At 41.2% G+C, this 23,213-nt stretch overlaps 1 protein-coding gene across 1 annotated transcript in view; it reads left to right on the top strand.

The window, feature by feature from the left end:
* Positions 1-23,213, top strand: part of POU2AF1 (POU class 2 homeobox associating factor 1) — a 106,322-nt gene that overhangs the window by 47,388 nt on the left and 35,721 nt on the right. Inside the window, exons 6-9 of the mRNA XM_064524240.1 lie at positions 12,463-12,668; positions 14,409-14,451; positions 14,890-14,953; positions 15,958-22,569. The gene's annotated coding sequence lies outside the window, so the exon portion shown is untranslated. The remainder of the gene's footprint in view (positions 1-12,462; positions 12,669-14,408; positions 14,452-14,889; positions 14,954-15,957; positions 22,570-23,213) is intronic.

Below are 23,213 nucleotides of genomic sequence, written 5' to 3' on the forward strand. Positions count from 1 at the left end.
TGTGCTGTCAATCCAAAATTAGCATGTCTGATCCTATTTTTTTAGGATTTATACACTTCTGTGAAGCAACAGTGACCTCCCATGGGCATAGATGAGCTGTCAATCGTATTTTGTTTTTATTTTGTTTGCTTGACAGATCGACTATGAAATTAATCACCTAATCCTAAACTATAGGTTAATTTTCTCAGTTTTCAGAATAACTGGCCAAGTATTGAGTTAAAACCTTGCTTATTTATTAGTTTTTCTGGCATACCTTTTCACCAGTCTATGTCTGTCACAAATACCCAGCAAAGCTGAAGGAGGTATATTCAACTTAGTGCCCTGATGCATGAATAGAGGGGGGAAAAAAGTGAAAATTTTTGTATTTGGAAAACTGTGATGGATCTTTCTTTGGGTGCTTCTCATTTTAAGCAATTTTTCACTAAGAAAATGTTTTATTCAGGCAGACCTGAGAGAGATGCCACAAGAAAAGACTTCCAGATGTTTCCTTTAACTTTACTTTCTCTGCCAAGTTAAACCTCTAGGAGCTATAGAGAATGGATCTTTATTTTGAACCTTGGGTTCCAAGGCAGTTTGTCTGCACTTCCTCAGTTGAAAAGTGCTACCAGATGCTGGTTTGTTAACAGAGTATAGTTGCTTTCCCAGAGGATTTAAAACAGGGGCTAGAGAGTGAAATGCACTGTAGTCTGCTGTTGCATGTAGCTGATCAAGTAAAACAGGCTTGTGACCCAGAGCAAGGCCATTGCTGAGCCCTGAAGAGGAGTGACCCAGCTGATGTGTTGCAGTGAGCTGACAGGAGTTAGCAAAAGCCTGCATTTGTAAGCAAGAGCAGGTATTTTGAGCAGTGAAGCACAGTGGTAGATGTTAAATGTGTATTTGTGCATGGAAAAATTTTGGTGTTCTGTTGAGGCTGATCCCTAGCTTACTGAGATGAGTGCCTATCTGCCTATTTACTTCCAGGAATTTGGGGTTTGGGTTTGTAGCCTCAAATCTTATAGACTTGTTAGATTTAGAACAGAGCTCTTGGACATTTGTTCTTGGCATTAATTTTTATATCTTCTGTATGATCACCAAAGCCTCTAGAAATGACACACATTTAACTTCTAGCTTTAAACACAACTGATGGTTGAGGTGTATTGAATTATTATAGCTGGGCTGGAGTAACTGAATGTAGAAAGGCAGAGGAACAGCATGACCAAAGTTTACAGGGCTTCTGTGGGTTTTGCCTCTGAAACAAAAGCCAGACTTGTTTTCTTTCTCCCTTTGGGAACAAAATGGCCTTACGCTCTGCTGCCGCACTGTCAATGGTAGCGAGGATAAAGGGTGAGGAGGCTGCAACAAAAAGGTGAATAAAATATGAGAAGAAAATTAAGCAAAATACTTTCTTCTGATCAATAACCAGTCCCTTCTCTGGAACAGCTCTGTAAGGGTTTGCCTCTGCAGAAGAATGACGCAGGAAAAGGATATACACCAGTTTTTGTGCATATCGAATAGCTCTAACGCTAACTTGAATACCGTATTTGCAAACTGACAGTGCTCTGAAATGCACTTAAGAAATAACAAAGTCTCCCCAAAATTCAGTAAAACATTTAGATCTGACTCAGACTTCTTTTCAGTGACTTCTACTGACCTGATTCAACTGTGGGACCAAAAAATGTTAGCTACTCATTTTTCTCCCCATTCGTAGAAGTGTTAGCATCTGTCCCACTTGCTCACCGAGGATTTATTTGGATTTAACTTTTTATTGTACTTCTCACTTGCAACTACTAAAAACCAAAATCCACCCACGAAAATGGAAGAAGTAATATGCAACAAAATTTTGTTCCTGATCCCGACTGCTGTCACTAGATGGTGCTGTGAATTAGACCAAAGGAAACCCTCACTAGCAAACAGGCTCATGCACTTGGCAATCGATCAGATAAAAAATGAGAGTTCAGCAAGGAGCAGTGATCTTTCTTTTGCAGGGATAGAAGTGAATCCATAAGAGGGTGGCTCAATCTCATGTTGGAAGCAGTCTGATATATGAGGGTTTTCTTGTGTTTTCTCTAGCGTTTTATAAAATATATCAGGAATATGGCAGAAATAGCACTTTGATTAGTTTCCCTCTGCACAATTGGTGAGTCAGACTGAAATATTTTTGTTAGTTTCTGAAATACTTGGCTGAGTTCCACTGTGAGCCACAACTAGAATTCAGGGCGAAAGGGACAGAGCGCTGTTAAAAATACAGCCATTCTTAGACATTAAGTCATAACAGTCCAGGTGGAAGCTCTGATGAAATTATTCATCTCATATTTTCATAGAAGATGGCATTTAAATGTGAATATTGTAGAAGACAAGGGACTGCATGGTGAAGACTGAAATCTGAGCTATGGTTCAATTTATGTGTCTGAACCAGATATTTTGTATCTTTTTTGAAGTCCAGGTTGTCCCATGTGGCCTCGGCCCCCTGGAACAGTGCAGGTCTCCTGGCAGTGATGTGTCACATCTGCCAGCTCCTTGCAGATGTCTTGGGTACCCTAAGGCATCTCAGCAAGCAGATGCATGGAATTAGGCAGCTGACTCTCACTCTGAATGTCTTTGTAACATCTTGCTATAAATATCACAGCTACTCCCTCTTTTTTTCCACCACCACTATGTTTCTGAATCACCAGAATGAATTTTCTGCTTCCTGTTATTCATGCCTTTGAAAATGTCCCTTTTCATCTCACTGCAACTTGCAGGGTTTCTTACTAGGAGTGAATTTAATTTAGACCTGCACATCCAGACTGAAGTAGTGCTTCAGCAAAATAGAGGTCTTGTGAAGGCTTTGCAAAGGAGGGGCTCAACTTCTGTTTTGCACAATTAGGGTTAATATTTTGTGTCTGTGAGAAATGTGTGTTCCATCTGAGAGTGGGTATATGTGCTGTCTTCTCTATCTACTATCTTCTTTTCAAAGGATCATTTATCCATTTAGTTATTAAAATTCAACTGCATGGCTGGGAGCCAGACAAAATACTTAATTTCTCCAACTCTTTTTTTTTTTTTTTTTTTTTTTTTTTTTTTCTTCTCCGCTCCATACTCTCTCCCCCACCTTTTAAGTTCTGCCTGTGATAGACTGGAGCATGTGGGATCTGCTATTCTTCTGCTGGGAGACTGTCGATCCTCCTTCAGTTTTGCTTGCTTACCTTGAGGAGTGGATTACTCCGCATGAACAAGGTGGAGAAAATGAGACCAAAGGAACTAACTTTTCCAATTATTTTCATGCAGTTCTTTATTTGCAGGTTCTTTCTCTCTGTTCTTCTCCCATCATGTCTGAGATGTCGATAAAATGCTTGATGATCTGTTTTCTTTCTTTTTCTCTTTAATCTCAGACTGGACTGTGATTCAGTGGAGAGTGTCACTTATGGATATGAGGTTGCTCTCTGCCATATTTTATCTCCTAGTCTCTTTGGCCTGCCTTTTCTGGCAGCTATTCAATAAAGCAATTAAGTCTAGAGGTTAACTGAAAGCTTGACATTAAACATATACCTGTGCTATTTGAATTGGGGCCCTTGCACTTTTTTGTTTATGGTAGTAAAATATTCCATGAAGTTCCCCACTGCACCAGTTCTCCCATCAAACTAGGTGTTTCTGCAAAGATGGCAATTTTGTTCCTCAAAGGTGTGTGCATGCCTAAGTAACTGAGTACATCTGGCTGGGCTTGACACAGATTCAGTTCTGGCGTGCACAGAGAAAGTTTGCTTCTCCACTGGCTTGCCTACAGAGCAGTAACCAGGGAGCTGAGAAAACAGTAAGATGGAAATTGCACAGGTAGCTATGAGATTTTCATTCATATAATGCCAAAACTCTTTCAGTAGCTGCATGAATTCTATGTGTGAGAGGGTGGTGATAGGAAGGGACATTTGTCTTGGAGACAATTCCTGATCTGCTGTGCTCTGGTCTGCCTAGTCGACTTTCAGCCTCTAAATCTTCTCTGATAGTCTATGGGATTCCTAAAAACTTGTTTTCAAAAGCATCTCTGTATAAAGAGTGAGTGGTATCTCAGGTCTCGGTTATGTTCCTTGAAAGAGTTCAACCTCGAGGCGCCATATCTGTATTGGCGTAGAAATTCTCAGTTTAATGCCGACTCTGGGGCAGATGCCACTGACTGGCACAAACCAAATGGCAGGCCATATCCTCTGAAGGGAATGTAAAATTAAATATTTGTGCCTAGGGATGGAAATATACTGGGGAATTTTTTTTTTTTGAGTAAGAAAAGCAGTAGCTGTGAAGCACTCTGCCTATCTATTATTATGTAGAACTCTTTTCCAGTACGTTTTACTTTCTTGATGTTGAATTTCTACTGCCTTTGAAAGGAAACTTCTAACTGCAAAAACTTCTAACGCTTACTGAAGATTTTAAATGAAAACTTTATGCTTCCACAACTAAATTCTCAGAGCGACCATATTCTCATATCAAACAAAATCCACGTAAACAATATTCCTTAATACCTGCATGTCAGGAAGTTTGAAGAGAGAGAGGGAGGCAGCCTATTTGTCATTGAGCAAGCCGGAGCAGCTGAATTCTCCTTCTTCACATTTCTTTTGTTTCAAGAGATACTTGTCATTCCAGTGAAGGAAACAAGAATTAAGATGAACCAAATAACAAATTCCTTCCTTTTAATTGCAAGTGAGCTACATAACAATTAGCTTATTTAGGGTTAATTATTAAAGTAACACATAAGAAGATAAAGGCCCTTAATCCACTTTTCCCTTCTGAAAGAGTCTCGGACAACAATGGTTTGTAATCTGGGGTCAAGTTTCAGAGCCTTTTCCCATATGCTGAGATTACATTTTATTCTCAGTGGCCCTCATCCAGCTTTTTTCTGAGTCTGGGAAACGACTCCCGCTGAAGTCAGTTAATGCAGATTAGAGTCTCTCTGTGGCTGCCTAAGAAGTGGGAGAAGACATTTCATACAGACCTAAAAATGCTTCTGGGTCTTGTATGGCCAGGCTTGGTTGTGCCTTGGCTTAATAACAAAGAGCCACTGATCTTAGGGATTTGCAGTGCACGCAGGTCAGCTGTAGCAAAGGGTGGACAAATGTCCTTTAACTCGTGGCTGCAGGGCTAGGCAGAGCCAGGATGTCGCTTTGCCCTTCGGCTGTTAGTTGAAATCTGACATGGGGTCTGTAATGATTATTTTAGACCTGTCAGGCTACCTGAGATATCTTCATTTATGCTGCTTGCCTCTGAAAATATCACGTTATTCTGAGAGATGCAAAAAAAAAAAAAAAAAAAAGAAAAAGAAAAAAAAAAAGAAAATCCTACCCCGAGCATAAGTATCGTAGCAAGTCTTTACAGCCAACAGTGGGAAAGATCAGAGATGCTGGGACTAGTGTCCCTTTTTGTATTATTATCACAGCTTTGCTGAGACAGGACAAAAATTCAATCCCTTATTCCCTGCTCCCACATTCAGATAGTGATATTAATTAAACTGATTTTCTTGTATTGTTTTTCATCTGTAGAGCTCAAGGAACCTTACTAAAGACCTAAACCAGTAATTTTGCAAATGGGACTTCTCCTCCCTGCCCCGGCAGAAACTTTCATAAGAGCCTGGATGAGATGTAGCAGCCACGTCTGCTATATGTGAACTACCTGACGGGACATAACAAACGAACAAAACACTTCTTATCCTGGAGAAGCAAGTTCATGATACCTGAAGTCAAAACTTATTTGTGAAATCTGATCCAGACGCTGCTACGCTAATCTCTGGATTGTAACACAATGAATAAAAGCAGAACCCTGAAAAACACCTCTGTAAAATTTCATGGAGACTATTGAACTACTTTATTTGTTCAAGGTTGCGTATGATAGTGCTTTTTGGTTTTCTTTAATAATTGTGACATCTGGTATTTAGCTAAATATAAGGAAGTACACCTTATTAATCCACAAGGCTGAGAAATATATTTAGCTGCATTCAGTTCTTTTGTAGTAGAATAAATAATCTCTAAGAGTTTTGTTTATGCAAAGCTCAATTGTAACATGGCTTTAATAACTAAGCCTTTATGTGCTTGGTTATGTGCCCAGGCACAAATTTATAGAGAAATACTACAATAAGATGGGGGTGTATAAGTGATCTCAGAGGGGCCAAAGACTGGTGAGTTATACAGGGCGGTAACGGGAACGTTAGTTTCAGCCCAGCACTTAAATTTAGGAGAACTGTAGCTGATCTTTGTGGGCCCTATTCCTGTTGTTATAGTTGAACATTTTACTGAACTGGGACTTAACCAGAAACAGCGTTCTGGGTGTAGTTAAAGTATATTAATTAGCTGCTGTGCTTTGGGGGAAAAAAAAACCCCAAACATGCTAAGCATTTAAATTATTACTTCTCCCTGATATTTTAGAGCTGTGTTCCTTTTTAGTTAGGGGGCAAAGAAAGCTAGAAGGTAGTCAGAGATCGTGTCTGTTTTAGGCTGTGGTTACTTCCACTGAGAGCTGAATCTGAAAGCATTTGCGTGCGGCTCGTACAGCATTCAGTAGTTGTACTCTGAAGATGGATGTGTTTCTCAAGCAGCAGTGCAGCTTTGAACTGTTGAATCCTTGTGGCTGTATGGCAATAGCTTGACAACATCTGGCCACACTCGATAAATAGAAAACGGGCAGAAAGGTGGAGTGGTTGTCCAGAGCTTATGTGTAGTAATGCAGGTCAGGCAAATATGATAACCCCATGCTCATATGCTCATTCCTCCAGGCACCTGTTTTCAGACTTAACTTCCCAGAAAATTAAAGCTTCTCTGCTGCAGATATGAGCTCCTGGAGAAGCTCTCCATTTCACTCCAGCTTTTACTATCTACTGCTGCTTCTGTCCGATGAGCTTTGTAAAAGGAAGCATGCCGCACACCGCATAGTCACTGCTAATGACGTAAATAACATGGATTTCGTAGCCTTCCAGCAAAAGTCTATGAATAAATCTGCTTTCTGTGCAACTGATGTTGCTTGGAAATTTGTCTAAGAGGACAAATGAGGAAATTGCTACTCTTTGGTAGGTATATATTACAGAAGTACTTTTATTAGATGGGAGAGGCTTACTTGGGCTTTTTCTGCCTATCGTTCATATCATTTGCTTGTGCCATGAATAGATAAGTGATTGCTATGTCACTTTTTGAGGATCAGACTCTCAGACCAAACCAGTTTAACTTGGTGATTGTTTGGGTTGGTTTCTTGCCTTTTTTTTTTTTTTTCTTGAGCAGCAAGTTCCCATGAAAATGCCAACATCTTACCCCTTGTTATGAGTTAATATTTCATTAACATAAATCATTTCATGTCTTGTAGAGTCTGACCTAAATTCACCATGAAATATACACCTGCATGTAACCCTTCTTTGTCATTTGTACCACCAGGTAAATTCCAGTACCAATTCCTTACGCTACAGTTATTGCACTCTACAATTTCTGCTCTTAAACAGTTTCGTTCTTTGGTATCGGAGCTCCCATCTTTGTCAGCAAGTGCTTCTTGCCCCTACAAATTTCACAACTGCAGAAGAAATGTCAGTACCAAACAACTCCACAGTATGGTACTAGGCTATTTTTGGGCCATGTTGGTACTCCATTGGAGAGCAGGAACCAGCTGATTGAGATGCCTACAAGAAAAAGTTGTATTATCATCAAGAAGTTTAACATGTCTGTCTTCTGGCCACAGTCTTAACTGCTTTAGATTAGGGAAGGTCCACTGACTTCAGCAAGGCTGTGCTAACTGAGCCAGTGCACAGCAGAGGCTGCTGTATGCCTGCAATAAACTGCTTGGCATATTCCAAAAAATATATATTTATTAAGGAGCAGAGGTGAAAGATGCTACAACTTTCTGGAATATTTAACAGACTGAGGGTGAGTTTGTGTAGGGAAATGAGGAAAATGCAAAAATGCAGGTGTTGCTTGGAATTCACTCCTCTTTATCCAGGGTCAAAAGGCTAATGGAAGTACAACTTGCGCAGGGAGTTTAAAAAAAAAATTAAATATTTACCCAGTAAAAGAAATGCAAGCTGGCAGATTAAATATGCAGTCTGCTTCGTTATCATTCCAATAATTCCAGAACAAAAAGTCAATGCTGAAGGGGGACCAAAAATCTGGTACAAGCCTCACACCTGTGCAAATCAAGAAGAGACTTGCCACCTGTAGTTCTCTGGAACTGTGGAATTAATGAGAAGAACCAAAATGGCTAATATGTCAGGAAATAAAAGCATATAATAGCTCCTTCACTGAGATAAGCCAAGCCAATGCAGCTAAACTGAGTTCAAGAGACCTAGACAGATTCATGTTGTTGACGGTCTATCTGGTCACTGCTCTAACTGTTGTGTAAACAGACATTTCTGATGGTTTTGGTGTGCGCTTTGGACTGATCCAGGATCTATGGGCAGATCGCAGTGCAGATAATACCGATGACCCATACAAGTTCAAATTTTCCAGTATTGAGTCTACTTGAATTTAAGTGAATGGTGGGTAGTCTAGGTTTTGCAGTAGTATCTGAACAAAAGTTATGCTGTTGTTTGCACCCTTCTCTGATCTGTAGCTACTACTTTAATCTCTGGCTAACTCACAAATACTAACTTTACTCACTAAAAGGGACAGAGCCTGGTATTCAGTGAAAAGAGGCTAGGTGTGGCCCCAAACATTTTCCTGTTTTTACACCTAGAAATGACAACCCGTATATCTCCCAGCTGTGATACAGTATTTAGTAGTATTAGAAGCTCTGCACCTTGTATCTCTTCCCACATGATGGTTTGCAGTAGCAGCTGCAGTCAGATCGTGGTGGATTACTGCTGTTAGCTGTGCTGTGTCATCTGATTGTGTGATAGGTTTTTGTGACTGAGTTAAGGTGCATTAATATAAATAGCTCAGAGAAAGAGTGCTCTAAGGATAACGTGTTTTATTTTCCATTTACGTTGAGTAAAAGCAGGGAAATGGCTAAGATAACAATATTCAGTGAGTGGTGATTCTTTGAACTATAGCTGTTTTGTTTATAAGTCCCCAAACTTCTCCTGGTTTTAAGCTTTGAGCGGTGTCTCCGTGCGCTTTACAGTATGCTGTGCAGGGCACCATTTTAAGTGTACCAATACAGTATACAGACCAGGATGCAGCAAATAGTTTTAGACTTCTGCAAGGCTCAGGGGCTTAGCATTCAAGTAGGTCACAATGTCATATCTGTATTACCTTTCTAAATGTTGAGAAAATGCTTGGGGTTTTTCTTGTTGCCCATCTCTTCTTCTTTATGCTGTTATTGGAAACCTTGGAAGTTAGCCCATGCAGTGGAAACAAATTGTTTGGGTGCTTTTTAAAGCAAATATTTAAATAATCTTTGTAAAGCATCAGAAAGGGATTCTTGCTTTATTTTGCTTGTCCCCTGCAGCACACTTAGCTTGTTTATCATCTTTTTTGACAGAAATCTGTTGGAAGCTCAGGCAGTATTACACAAACAAACTGCAGGTGCACTAGTAACTCAGTAAACCACAACAGCCAGAGACATGTGCTAGATAAAATATACAGGGAATATGTGCATCAGATGGCAGAGAGCTTTTCAGTCAAAATAGAAGTCAGCTATTCATTTAGCTCCATTAGCTAGCCATTTGATCAAAATCAAAGGGAAAACTTTTGTGCTCTGCAGATTAGACTTTGAAATCCTGTAAGAAATCCTTTTGAATTCACGACGGTTTTGTTGTTCCTTAATATTGTGCATGCAAATGAGTGACTCCTCCTTTACTGAAGTTTCACTGGAAATCACGTGTCAGTCTTACAAGCATGGTATTTATTATTTAACCTTACTTTTGACAGATTAGCTCTCACTTCTGGAGCAGTGAGTGCATAGGTGTAGGAGACTGCTGAGGCTTCTCTTCCTGGGTGCCCTGATAGGTAGTGGTGAGCTAATTGTTGCAGTTGAGGTTATCAAATACTGTGACTGTAAATAAGCTAACAATTTTTTTTCCTTTCTTCTTGTGTGCAAATATCTCGCCATGTAAGCAAGCACTCTGGTGCCTTATGGGGCAGTAATGGCAAGGAAGGAGGCTACAGAGACCAGAATGCAAAGTGCCAGCCCAGCCTTAGCATAAAATGGGGAAGTTAATCCTGTCTTTTCTCCATCCTTTTTTTGGTTTAGGTTATAAATCCTTTAGCACTTGTATTCAGTTGCTCAATGTGTACGTAGAGCACCCAGTGAAACAGGACTCTGATGTTTTCTGTGAAGTTTAGGGTGTTACTGGGATCTAAACCAATAACAGCAAACACTTCTGTTGCATACATAGATTGTTTGAGAGGGGAAGGTCAGGTTAGCAGTCGTCTTTGGATTTGGCTCTCAAATATGTGCAGTGTGAAATGTCTTGCCCTGACCCCAATAATGCCATTTGGAAGCAGGAACCATCCAACGTATGGTTAGCGATAGCCGTCTAATTCATTGCAGGCCTGGCTTGATTTTAAGAGAGCGACCTGGAAACATGACACTCTCGTCCCCTTTTCTATATGAAACTGGTGGGTGGAAAATTTCTGTTTCTCCCTTGATAAAATATAACCTGAGTCTTAGCTGCACAGGGAATGACCACTCAGGGGTACAAGAGGGCTTCAGCATGCCTCCTCTGTTTGCATTCTCAGCAGAGGGTATATGAGTGCCAGTGTGCATAGCAGACTTCAAGATGTTTTTCTGCTAGATCTTAAACTGAGAGTATTAGTGTCAGTGATGCAGAGTAGCACTACGCTTCTCAGTAATAGGGAGCTTCATCCAATACCCCATTGCACTGTGTGGCTTTCTACACATACTGCTTTTTCCCTGGGACAAACTGTTTTTGTTACAGGAAGCTGAATGGCAGCTGATATAATCAGTAATACCGTGAGCGATAATTCTGCAGGGTTGTAACTTGCATTGGCTGCCTTGTTTGCTCTTCCCAGGGGGAAAAGGGCTCAACAAAGAAATGGACAATGCTGTATGTATTGCTCAATAGTTTGACTTCTTCTGTTCTCGGTTTACAGACTGAAAACAAATTGTATGTGATACCATCACAATGCTTCATTCCAAAACGCTGCTGCTCCTTAAAATTTCAGATCTCTAACCTTCAGATGCTATTCCAAGTTTTGAATCTTTGCATTCTTGGGGATGCTGCTTGTACCTAGACCCAACAGTGCTTTAGGGCAACGAGGGTCTCTGTTCTAGATCACACTGTCCTTTGGGAGAAACCCACTGGAGGAGGAGTGGTCTGTCATGTTTTGCAATCTGCTGAAAGCTCTTTTTGTTTATGCTCAAGGAGGACCATGTAGGTGCTGTTAACACAGCACTAGCCTTGAACTAATGAACCTTGTTAAGAGAGAGGACGTTAGCTTGTGCTTAGTGCCGGGCTAAGGGAGTCCGAGCTGAGGCTGGCGCAAAATCCCAGGAAGGGCTTGTTTCCATCTGCTGTGATCTGGGGAAGTGGGCTTGTCTGGTGTTTATTGCTCAGATTCATGGCTCTGCTACCAGCAGAGTCTGCTGTGCATGTACCTAGCTGTGATCTCAAAGGGAGAGGCTGGAAATCCAGAATGCTTCTGCAGTAGATTGAGTTTGGAGTTATTTAATGTCATATTTTGAGCCTCTATCCACATGCACTAACTCTGCCACAGGCCCAATGCTTGAACAAAATGGCTAGACTCAGGCCATGCATTTCTGGAGATGAAAGATGAGCTCCTGGAATGAGAGGAAGGGAACGTGTGAAGTGTGGAAGAAATAATTTCTTTGTGGTGACAACCCTGCTTCTCTGACAGTTTTCTTTACACACATACACACACGCACTGTTGCACAGAGACTGTTTCTCTGTCAGGTATTTCACAGCAATTCTTAGCCAGAAACAAATAACATAGGAAATGGCAGGGATGGTAGAAAGAGTCTTACAGCAGCTGTGCTTTGCGCAGAGGTCTCTGTAAAATAATGGCAGCAAGATTGGTCACTAGCCTCTTCTCTTTCAAGTGCTGTCAGACTTAACACTGCTTAGGAGTAGCTTGGGAGTTCTGTTTTTCTCCTCTCAGGCTAGTGGCCTTTTGACTTATCCCCAGGGATTTTATTTGTATTGCTGTTAGATCCTTTTCCTCCTCCTGCTGTTGTGCTGTGATTAGATGCTATCACAACGCTGCCATGTCAACTGAAGGGTCACAGCCTGTGGATGCTAAGGACAAGATTCCAGGTGTTTTTATGGCCTTTGAGGAGTGTGTCCAGCTCTTGTGTATGTGCATGTCATCAGCTGTAAATATTCAGAAGTCCTGAATCTGAACTTCAAAACCACAAGGTTAGTCTGAGAATAACAGGATTTGATAAACTTCAGGCTCCTCATATTTGTGTTTATTTCTGAGAATTAAGCATGCTCAGGCTCATGTTTGCAAACACCCTGCTGCATTTTAAGTCTTGGGGATTGGCCTTTTTTAATTAGAGCTATTCCCATAATCACTTGATTCCTGATGCTGGTCCTTTAAGATAAATGTCAAATGTTTCAAATTTCAGAAAAAAACGGAAGAGTTGGGAGGGAGAAAACCGTGGAAAAATGTTGACACACGTGACTTTGCAGTGAAGCACCATCCAAGGCATTTCACCTGCTCATACAGTTTCACCTGCTTCTCTCAGCAAGTTGCCAGTTTGCTCCTGAGAGATTGAGCAAATCTTACTCTTCCTGCAGGACAAGTGGTCATTTTCAGCATGAGTCAACAACGGTAGGCTACACTTCATTAGGCCTCTTCAGCCTTGAGCCAAATCCAAGCAGGCAGAAGAATGTGGTGGTCCCCATAGAACATGCCATGGCCTGCCTTACTGCTCTTCTAGTGCAAACCCCCCAGGTGCTGGCTGCTGTCTTTCTGGCTGCAATGGAGACGGAGCAGTCGGGAAACCTGGTCAGTGGGTTTTATGCCTCCTGCAGCAGACAGGTCCAGCTGATGGGGATAGAAAATGATTTTTGGGAAACATAATTGGAGGGTGACTGGACTTACCTTTGTCAAGCCTTAAAGGCATCCAGGGTGAGGGGCATGGGGGTGGTGTTACCCTCAAGTTCAGCTAGACAAAGAAAGAGAACTTGTATTACCATACTGCTGTGAGCTGGCCCTTGCCTTGCCTGCATAGTCTGTTTTTGGCCTCTTCTCCTTTCCACCTCACTTGTCTTCTGTTTTCGGTAGCTGGGATCACTATGGCTTTTAATGACTAGAGATACCCAGAATACTTTGAACACTTGGCAGTGATATGCGATTTAGTAGTTCCAGAAGCAAAAGTCACCTGGAGCAGAGCTTTGAGTCGGAGCAGAGAGAGCGTTCCTGGAATCTGTGGAGTGTGTAGCATGCATCGTTAGCCTGGGTTAAGACTCTCATCTTCTAAGGTGATGCAAAAATTCTAAAATGGATGATTTTGTGTGTCCCTGGGGTCGGCGTTAATACTACTAGCAATTAATTCATGAGCCCCATGCAGAACATACATGAAACAGCAAAAGTCTCCCCTTATCTAGTAGCTGATGCAGGTAAGAGGCAAGAGCCGACAGATGGTGCAATAGAGTTAGGTTTTTTTCTTTCCTTTTTTTTTTTTTTTATTTCCAGGTCAGGGAGAAGTTAACTAACTTAAACCCTCCTGAACAGACAGATTTTCTAGGGTCCAGCCATGCTGGGCTCTTTTTCTTTTCTCAAAGCTTATTTTCTTGAAATGTTCTTACTTAAATCTTCTCCCGTAGTAGTAAGGGCATGATACAAACCAGAGGATGGAGAGCAATATAAGCTTATGGAGAACAGGAGTTAAGAAAAATATGGGAGGTACAATCTAAGCTGCTAGTGCAATTCTCTAGTGAGGAGGAGCTTTGTGCAACTACATGTGTGAAATACTTACGATTGCGTATGGCTGATATCCCTGTGTGACCACAGTCAAATCACTTAAACCACAGCCAGTCATCACCTAAGCATATATGGACCAGTGTAGTCTTTGAAGCCAGCAGACATGCTGCATACTTAAAATATAGCACAAGCTTAATGCTAATGCAATGAAGTATTTAGTACCTTCATCTTTCAGTCTTTCAGTTTCTATAACCATCTAGGGAGGAAAGCAGCGGTAGTAATTTTTCAAGCCCTTGAAGAATTACAAGATGTAATTTGTTATTAACTCAAGCAGAGATATTTTATGGGTTAAGAAGTGCTGAATCACAACAAAACGTAACTGTGGTGACTGTTTTTTCCCTGAAAAGGAACCATGTATGTCACGAGAGTAGTTTAGGCTGTGAAGCTAGTTTTAAACTTAGGCAGTATGTATTTTGTTGCACATTGCTATATATCTTCCAGTCGTTCAGTCAGCCTAAGAGAGTATTCTGTGCAATAAACGCTATATGCTTCGATCCATGTGTTAGGACTAAATTGCATCAATTCTTACGTCACTTTAGATTACAAATACCAGAGTTTTAACTCTTATACTTTCTTATTTTCCAGTGATGTAATTTAATCTCTTCACAAAGCAGAAGTTGAGGCAGAGGTAAGCTTGCTTCTAATTAAGTGTTGATGTGGATTTCCTTTGTTTCAGAAGTACCTGTTTTCTGGTATCTTGAAAGGGAGTGATTTTCCCAAAAGGCAGAATACCTGTCCTGTAAACATTGGAGCCTTTCTGAGAGATCTTAAACTAGATACTGGAAACTTGAAAAAAAACAAACAAAAAAGTCTTTCCTAAGGTGGGGGAAACAGAACCCTGCCCTCCTGGGCCCACTTTGTGCTGTTAATCACACAACCATTCTTCCTGCTTGTCTCCTGAGCATGATACACTGTATCTGTGAATTCTGACTTGTTTGACATAGACAATCAAAAAGCTCATTTGGTTTCAGAGCATCTGGTGACTTAATGACAGGGCAGAATTCACTGTTGTGCTTTGGATGTTTATGCCTCACTTCAACATCTGAAATGTTGCTTTCTGTTACAGTTGTAAGGCTGTTTAGTTCTGACTGAATTGAATTTTGACAGAACTTGGAAGGGGAATTGAAAAGGTAAAAATATTTAGCATCTCGGTTCATTTCACGTAGACACATATTACGTGTTTCAAAGGTAAAAGAAACAAATCGGAGTAAGTCAAAATATTTTCACAACATTAAGATGTTTAGGTGGGAGGATCTACGTTTACCTCACTGTAGCAATTTATAACTGGAACATGGTGATTTGATTTCTTTCGTGTTTCTCAGATGGTATCAGGTAAAACAGAAAACATTAGGCGAATGTTGGAGGACCTTAAATACCTCTGGTGTAATGTAGTATTTGTGTACTGCACCCTGACATTGTGACTTCAAAAGGCCAGGCTCTGCTGCTGGCAGCAGAGAAGTTCATTCTTGATGTAAATACACATAGTTGATTTCTCCCCTCTTCCCTGTCTGTCAGAGCCCAGTGAATTTTTTTTTCCTTTTCTCTTGCTGAGAATTCAACAGTGATGTGTATGCAAAACGTGATGCTGGCTGGAGAAACAAGTGTTCAACTTCCTACCTGTTCACTTGCAGAGGGCAGCTGGGGGAGCGCGCGTGTGAACAGGATGCGAGAGGAAAGGCTGCTGTATTGCAGCCGCTTTGGCTCTGTGGATGCGCGGCAGCGCTGAGATCAGGATTTTGGCCAAGTGTAGAGAGGAAGACAGGCATGGAAAATATGTGATCTATAGCCAAGTGTTTCCCATAGCTTTCTGTTGGGCTTTGGTAACTCCTTCCTGAAAGCTGTGAATTTATTTATCTGGCTGTGGTGTGCCTCCGTTTGGCGTTTGTACCTTTTTGTGCAGTACACTTGAACTCTAAGAGACCCAGGCTTGGTGCCCTCATTACCTGCAATTGTTAAGGAATAAATGATTATAACATTGTTTAATATGTAATCCAAACTGTGCTGGGCTCTGTCCAATATGGAAATTATGTCATTCTGTAAACATAAGAGCAGCTCTAAAATTCTTTCTTTGGAAATCACCTGGCCTCGTCTAATCTGGAAAAACACAACTAACTCTCTTAATATTTGGTTTTAGGTCCTCCAAACAGTCAAAACTGCAGTTACAAGCAGACTTGGTGTAGAAGTGGACAAATCAGACCACAGCCTGAAGAGGAAGACCAAGAGAGAGAATCAGTGTGCCACTTGGTATCTGGCATTTTTGTTGGATGATGGAACTTCTCAGTGACCCAGATGCATGAATTTTCAAGTAGAAAATTCTGGATTTTAATGAATACACGAGTCATTTCCACTCGTTGCTATATGTCTTGTCATTTCTGCTTATATTCTTGCCATGTTGATAGCCCTGGTAAGTCTGACACAATACACAACACAGGAAGACAGCAATAGGGAAACACTGCAAGTGGTTTCTCTCTTCAAATGAAGTTCTCTGGAGGGGAAAATCAAAGTGGCTTAAAATTGATTTATTATGATCTGGTTTTATTTGTTTGGCTGTCAAATCCTGAATAAGTAAACTGGAGAGGAAAAAAAAAACCTCTCCAGGCCCCCCCACCTCCCACCAATTCTTTCCACAGAACCTGTGCAAATGAATTCTACTGGGGATTTGTTGGCTGGGAGAAAGGCTGTTCATATGAGCTAAACTCGAACACATCTGCATTCATTAGTCATAAACAATCTTTGGCCCTTTACCAGATGGGGATATACAGCAACATATTGCTGAATCACTCGGATAACTAGCATATAACTGAAGAAAAGTAGGAAGAGTCTGGTTGCTATCAGAGGGGAAATACAGCTCCCAGACTTTTTTTTAGCATGTTTTTCCACAGTGACTTTGGTAATATTTTTAAAAGTAGTTGCGTATTTTACCGTTGCACAGGGATTACACTCAGAAACACGTTTCTACCTGTGTTTACCTCGTTATTTTCGTTAAATAGTACTCTTAACAAAAATACAACTAAGAGCACAAATGAGTACATAGCCACAGTAATGATAACACTTGAGGGTTGTTTTTTTTTTTTTTTATCTTACACTAAGAATTTGATCACTAAAGATTATCTGATTTTGTCAGGCTTCAGTTGGATCTCCTAAATGCATTGGAAGTTCTTCTGTATAAGGAAGCTCTGAAAACTGTATGAAATTGTTGTAACTGTAGTGTCATACTGAAGTGAAACTGGGTGATATGTAGAATAGTAACTGGTTATAGGAGCAGCCTTACAGAAGAGAGTAACTAGGAGCTACCTCCAGTGTCCAGTCAGACTGTGGCTGTAGGCTTTTGCCTGCTGGTCTAACTGCTGAGCGTGTGCATCAGAGCAGTAACACTGACCATTTGGTAGCTCACAAAATTAGTGTGAGAGTCTGCAATTAGGCCAGATTAGTCTGACAGGTGCTGTACTAATGTATTGTATATGAGGCTTCTAACCTCAGAAAGAAAAAAGGTTGAATGAATTCTGTTAGCTGAGTATGGTGTTTTAAGTGAGGATTCCTGAGGACAGTCTCTCTCGCATGGCAAACTTTGAGGTAGGGAAAGGCTCATTTTCAAAGTGCATTAAGAGGGGAAATAGCGTGGAAAATAAATTAAACTGTAAAGATAGACTATGCAAAGCCATTGACAGGTAAATGAAAAAGAAATGGAGGAGTGTGTCAAATGGAAAATTAAGTGCCTTAGCTGGCATTTGCAACAGAACCATCAAGTACAATAAAAGCTGGTCTCTGCACCTGCATTTAATACAATAAAAGATCACCCAGTGAGAGTTCGACTCGCTGAAAGAAATGAGCAGGCAGTTTTCACAATTGAGTCCTACAAAAGGAAACCCCCTAAGTTTCCAGGGAACTGATAATATTAATCAAATACATTCTGTGCATGTAGAGTAAAAGAAAATATCCTTCTCATTCTTCACTGTAATAGGTCAGGAAAAGGATTACTGAGAAACATGTAGCACAGATAATTAGGCAGCAGTCAATTCTGTATCTTAAATGAGAATGTCTGATTTGAGCAAAAGTTCCCCTCAGATGTGTTCTTTAAGTGCTGCTGGTATGCTACTCGTATGACTTAGGTTGGTGAGACTGCTAAACATCTGCTGTACTCGAAATATCCATTTTTATCAGGGTTAAAAATTTTATAGATAGATGGATAGCAGAAAATTCTGCAAACAATGGTTCAGTTTCATAGCAGTGTGTCCTAAATGTGCCTAGAAATACAGCAGTTTAGCTGACGGTCCATAACAAAAATCAGAGCAGAACATCATAGATGGAGCAGAAAAATGCTGTTGTTTTAGCCGCATTTGGCTAAGCCAGTTGCAGCATAGATTAATTTTTAGAAATGATGGCTTCAAATCCCCAACGGATGTGTATAATATCCTCTACAGGATCCGGGGAAACGAAAGACGTTATCTCTGCATTGCTTTCTGAGCTTGTTGCCTCATTTTTAGCATTGAAGTTGCAGCAACGGGCCTTATTGTTTCCCTTAAAGAAGTGTTGGCAGTGGCCGTGAGACTAATGGAAAATCTCCCATGCCTGAGGGGGTTCTGAAATTATTCTGAAATTCTCATTTGCGGAGGAGAGATTTGCTTCCTTGCTGTGCATGCTATATCTCCACTGCTTTCCCAGCTCATTTACTTGTGAGAAGTGCTTTTCTTTTTCTTGCCCTGTACAGAATAGTAGTTGTACTTCCAACTGTCGGCAGTTCCTGATGCTTTCATCAGCTGTTGGCCCACACTGTGAGTGTGTGTATGTGAGATGGTGAGCCTCCAGCCACCTCTGAGGTGCGTGGGTTGCCAAATCATACACATCTGGAGTTGCTTGTTCTCTGAGGGTGAAACCCATCCCAGCACAGGACAGCGAGAGGCATGTTTGTTTTCCCAGACACAAGTTACTGGTAGTAGTTAAAGACATCTCTGTACTGAAGCCACTGCTTACAGCACATGGAACAAATTTCAAAGCACATGAGCCCTTCGAAGAGGAAAGTGTCCTTATTCACCCCATAACCTCTGTTTGGTCCTGTCCTTCCCAGAGATGTCTCTCAGTCCTAACTTTCCCATATGAAGTGGCACATATCATATTTACAGAAAGCTTTTGCCTCCAGCTCTGCTTTTAGACAAGAAGTCCTGTACCCTTGGATGCTCTGGTCACAAGGAGCCAAAGGAGCAGTTTGTTTCTTCAATAGGTCTGTTTTACTGTAGGTTTTTTAATAAGACATGCCTGTGACATGACTGGAACCTGGGGAAGGCTCATCGGCAGTGTTGCGTAATGCTTGTGTAACTGCAGGCAGGACAGCTGCCTCGGTTTTACTGGTGACCCTACATGGAGTTGCTCTTTGACTTGAAAGAAGAAATGTAACGTAAAGACCTTGCCATTGGGTAAGTGCCTGCATGCATGCTTGTGAGGGCCATCCTTAGGTCCTCCAGGGAGCTATATGTGATCTCTCAAACACCTGCCCTGCCATCTGACTCGTTTTCAGTGGCTGACACTGCAGTTGGTTCTAACAGGCAGGTGTGGCTTGAGCTGTGGTGCTCCCTGATCCTGCCACTTGAATGCACAGGGTGGTTATTGAAATTACTGAACCATTCAGGAGTTGATACAAAGGCTCAAAAACAGAGGGGGGCGGGGGGAATGGCAAACAAACTGAAAAGAGGAGAGAAAAAAAAAAAAAAAGAAAAACCCCACTGCAGCTGGAGATGAGGAAGCATGCTAAGCGTTTCTGAACAGAAGACTTAGCATGGCAAGAGAGGAGTTTGCTTAGGGTAAAATGCTTACACTAATCCTGAGCACTGGATCCAACTGGGGAAAAATGCAACCAATGGATAGAAATAGGAAGCAGCCGTAGTTTGCAGACCCTTTCTGATACGTCTTACTGCTCATATTTGTTGTTTTTCGTTTGCTGTTTCAGTGCATCGCTTGATTTTTCTTTTCTTTTTTATATTTGAATTTGAGTTGGAGCAGGGTTTTAGGTAATAGGGTCTCTTTTCCTTTGGATTGTTACAGGATTCCTGCCAGTAGCGCATGCTAGAGGAGATCATCCAAGGCTGAGCTGCAAGATTTGGTCTCTGTGCATTTGCAAATCTCCTTTTCTTCACTTTGTCTGTCTCTTACTAACACAGCTGCTGAGCCCTAAATTACGCTTATGTGATCAGAAAGGAGACCAGTAGGTGGCAGCTTTACCCAAGTAATAAACATTTAGTAATAAGCAAACAGAAATGTGTGTGTAAACATTAGCTGCAGAAGTGGATTTCTCTCGCTTTTACTTAACTTAGAGCTTTTCCTTATACTCTGTTGCCCCTTCAGGCAGTCGATGGTAGGGTGTCAGGAACACTGACAGCTGTCATTAAGTGACTGACTCCTGCTGGAGTCAGTGGTACTGTATTGGACTCAAAATCAATTCCGGTCTTTGCATTCAGCAGGGAATTGCCCTGAGTGTATGGGGACTGTTTCCCTTACACATGCAGCTGGGATCATTCAACTCTAGATACCTCTGCATCCAAAGGCTGGCATGTGTTTGGGTGTTTGAATCTGGCTGCTGGAATTATCCACGGACTTGTAGAAGCTGCAAATCACATCATTTTTTTTTATTAAATCTTGAAACACAGCTGGAACAGTAACATTTTTTCCCCCGAAGTAACCACTTTAAAACACAAAAAGGCAGTTTTGCTTCATGTCATGAATGCCCTCACCTCACTAACTATAAAAGGGCAGAGAAACTTGTCATTCACACTTTGTTGCTGAACTGGCCTTTTTTTAATGCCAACAACTTGCTTTTTTGATTAACATACAGTTTTGTACTGTCATGATAACTCCAAAAATGAATAGGTGTATGCTTGGAAAATAGCAAGTGGAATATAAAGCATTGCAAGTAGAATATGCAAGTGAGAGAGAGCAAGCCTTAGGGTCCTAAAACAACATTCCTCTTGGAGGCTTCCGTTGTGATTTGCCAAGATAGTGACAGATGTAATAACATAATGGACCCTGAGATCCAAATGCCTGGAGAGTGTCATTAATAACTTTCAGCTCTCTCAGCTGCCACATGAATGTGCCTTCTCACTCCTGTATTTCAGTCTTCAGAATTTCTCTGCTTCTGGACATGATGCATTTAAACTAATCTCATTGTTAACAGAGAAACAAAATAATAGTGAAGTAGGAGTAGACTTGTGACAAAACCGCTCTAGGATCCTTTTCTTAGTGACCAGAAGCATATGCTTCAGAAGAAGGTAAAAAAAAAAAACAAAAACAAAAAAAACCCCTACAGAGTCTGTTCTAGGATAGTCTTTGTGTAGCACAAACTTGAGCAATTGGGTATAGAGATCCCATGAACAGTTCCTGCGGTCAATTTGGCGTTCTTCCCAGAGACAATTCCAGCAATCCCTCCTAGAGTTTTATTTCATTTTAAGTAAATTTTATTTCACCAAAAATTGCGATTTCTTCCTCTGTTTCTCCTCACCACTGCCATCGTTCATGATTTCCCTTCTGGAGGAGAGCTTTCAGCTATGCACATTTCTCTGGTATGGGCAGAAATGCTTCCACTTCACCAAGCTTTTAATTTTATGCCTTTTGTCTAGGTGGCTTTTTACTGTTCTTTCTAATTGGTTGTCAAATAGGCAAGGACCTTTGTAAAAGTGCTCTCTGTAAGCACCTTGGTGCAACTCTGCAAACTGAAAGTCAGGTTTTCTAAATGTGGGCTGGCCAGGAACCAGAGTTGATAAGATAGAGGTGAGGTTTTTAGTTCCTTTTTTCATCTGGATTTGAAATCAGTTTGAAAATCCTGTGCCCTTTCTTAAGTATGAGGGCCAAATGAAGATAGAACAGGTTTCCTCCTGCAATTCAGGATCAGGATTTGACTTTTCTTGTGAGGCACAACGTGGGCTCAAGCTTTCAGCATAAGGTTTATTGTTCAAAACAAACTGTCTAGAAACAATCTGATGGAGGGTTTCTGGCAGAAGGTCTGACCTGCTAATAGCAATAATATCTAGCATCGCTTCAAACCCTTTTAAATTGAACAGCTGCTCCTTCTTTTAGGTCTGGGCAAGCCTGGACCAATATCTGAATGTGAAAGGTAATGCTGAAGTCCATGGTTTCCTCTGCTGAGTTGGGCACGTTTTTGGCTGAATGTGACCTTTTCAGCCACTAATAATTCTATTTGAGAATGGTTATTTCCACTGTGTGAGCTGAACACGAGTGTGGGCTCTTAGCAGAATGACTTTCTAGGGCTTGCCTTTGTCTGCATGCAGTCAGATGTGATACTCTCAAAGTGCGTTTCATCTGAAGTTCACGTCAACAGTAACATGAATTTTGAATGAAAACCACTTTGAGAAATGGTGAATATAGGTCGTGAGAAGTATCAGTCTTTTCATGTTATGCAGTCTTCCTTGTTCATCTGTGGTTTCTGGGTTTTGTTTTTTTGGTTGTTTTTTTTTTTCTTTTGTTCTGCTCCTGTGAGGAGAAAGAGAAGCTCTTAAAAATATGGTGGTGAGAGCCCCTTCAAAGAAATGCTTTTCTTCGGCAGCCTCACAAAAGAGGGACTGAAGACTTTATTGCAGCATATTGCTGGCTTTTATGCAGGACAGCTGCAAAAGGAAGCCTGTTTGAGAGACTCCAGCGGGAACATGGAACAAACCTTTTTACTGCCTCTGTTCCATAACCGGTCCCCCAGCTTTCTTGCTCTCTCACACTGCCAACTTCCAGAGCTAGTCATGCGATTTATGTGAGTAACATTCAATGATATTCTTAATCCTGTTTTCTCTTCATGAATCATTTGAGATCTGCTTCTGATTTCTGCCAATTTCAGGTTTAGGGGTCGTTCTGCATGTAATTTCTCAACAGATAGCTTGGACGGGTGGTTTTCACTATGTTGGTGTGGACAAGCTCTATAAACCAGCAGGTCATTGGAGCGGTATTGCTGTAGGTAGGGAAATTGCAAAGATACCCTGCTCCTTTCCTACCTTGACACCGTCTGGGGTAGCAGCCACTCCACAGCGTGTGAAAGGGGAGAGGCTGTGTAACTCCTCCCAGCTTTAGCTCACCTAAGATCATCTATCATCATTGTAGTCAGAGGTGTAATTACAAGATATACAGACATACACAAATTAGTTTGAACACCTAACTGTGAGAAGCGGCAGTGACGTGGGTTTCGGCATGCGTTACCTGCATGAGAGCACACCAGGGATCCTGGCCTGGCTTTGCCAGCAAGCACAGAAACCTGCACTTTGGGGTCATCACGGTTCTTGTTCCTCTTGCTGGCTGGGTTAAAGTTAATTCATGTCACACCTCCAGCTGCAGTACGGACACAGACTGTGTTATGTGATATTGTTCCTGTGGCCTGACTCAGTGCTGGAAACTTTCGAACTA

This window comes from Dromaius novaehollandiae, chromosome 21 (assembly GCF_036370855.1).
Source record: "Dromaius novaehollandiae isolate bDroNov1 chromosome 21, bDroNov1.hap1, whole genome shotgun sequence".
In the NCBI taxonomy this organism is placed as follows: domain Eukaryota; kingdom Metazoa; phylum Chordata; class Aves; order Casuariiformes; family Dromaiidae; genus Dromaius; species Dromaius novaehollandiae.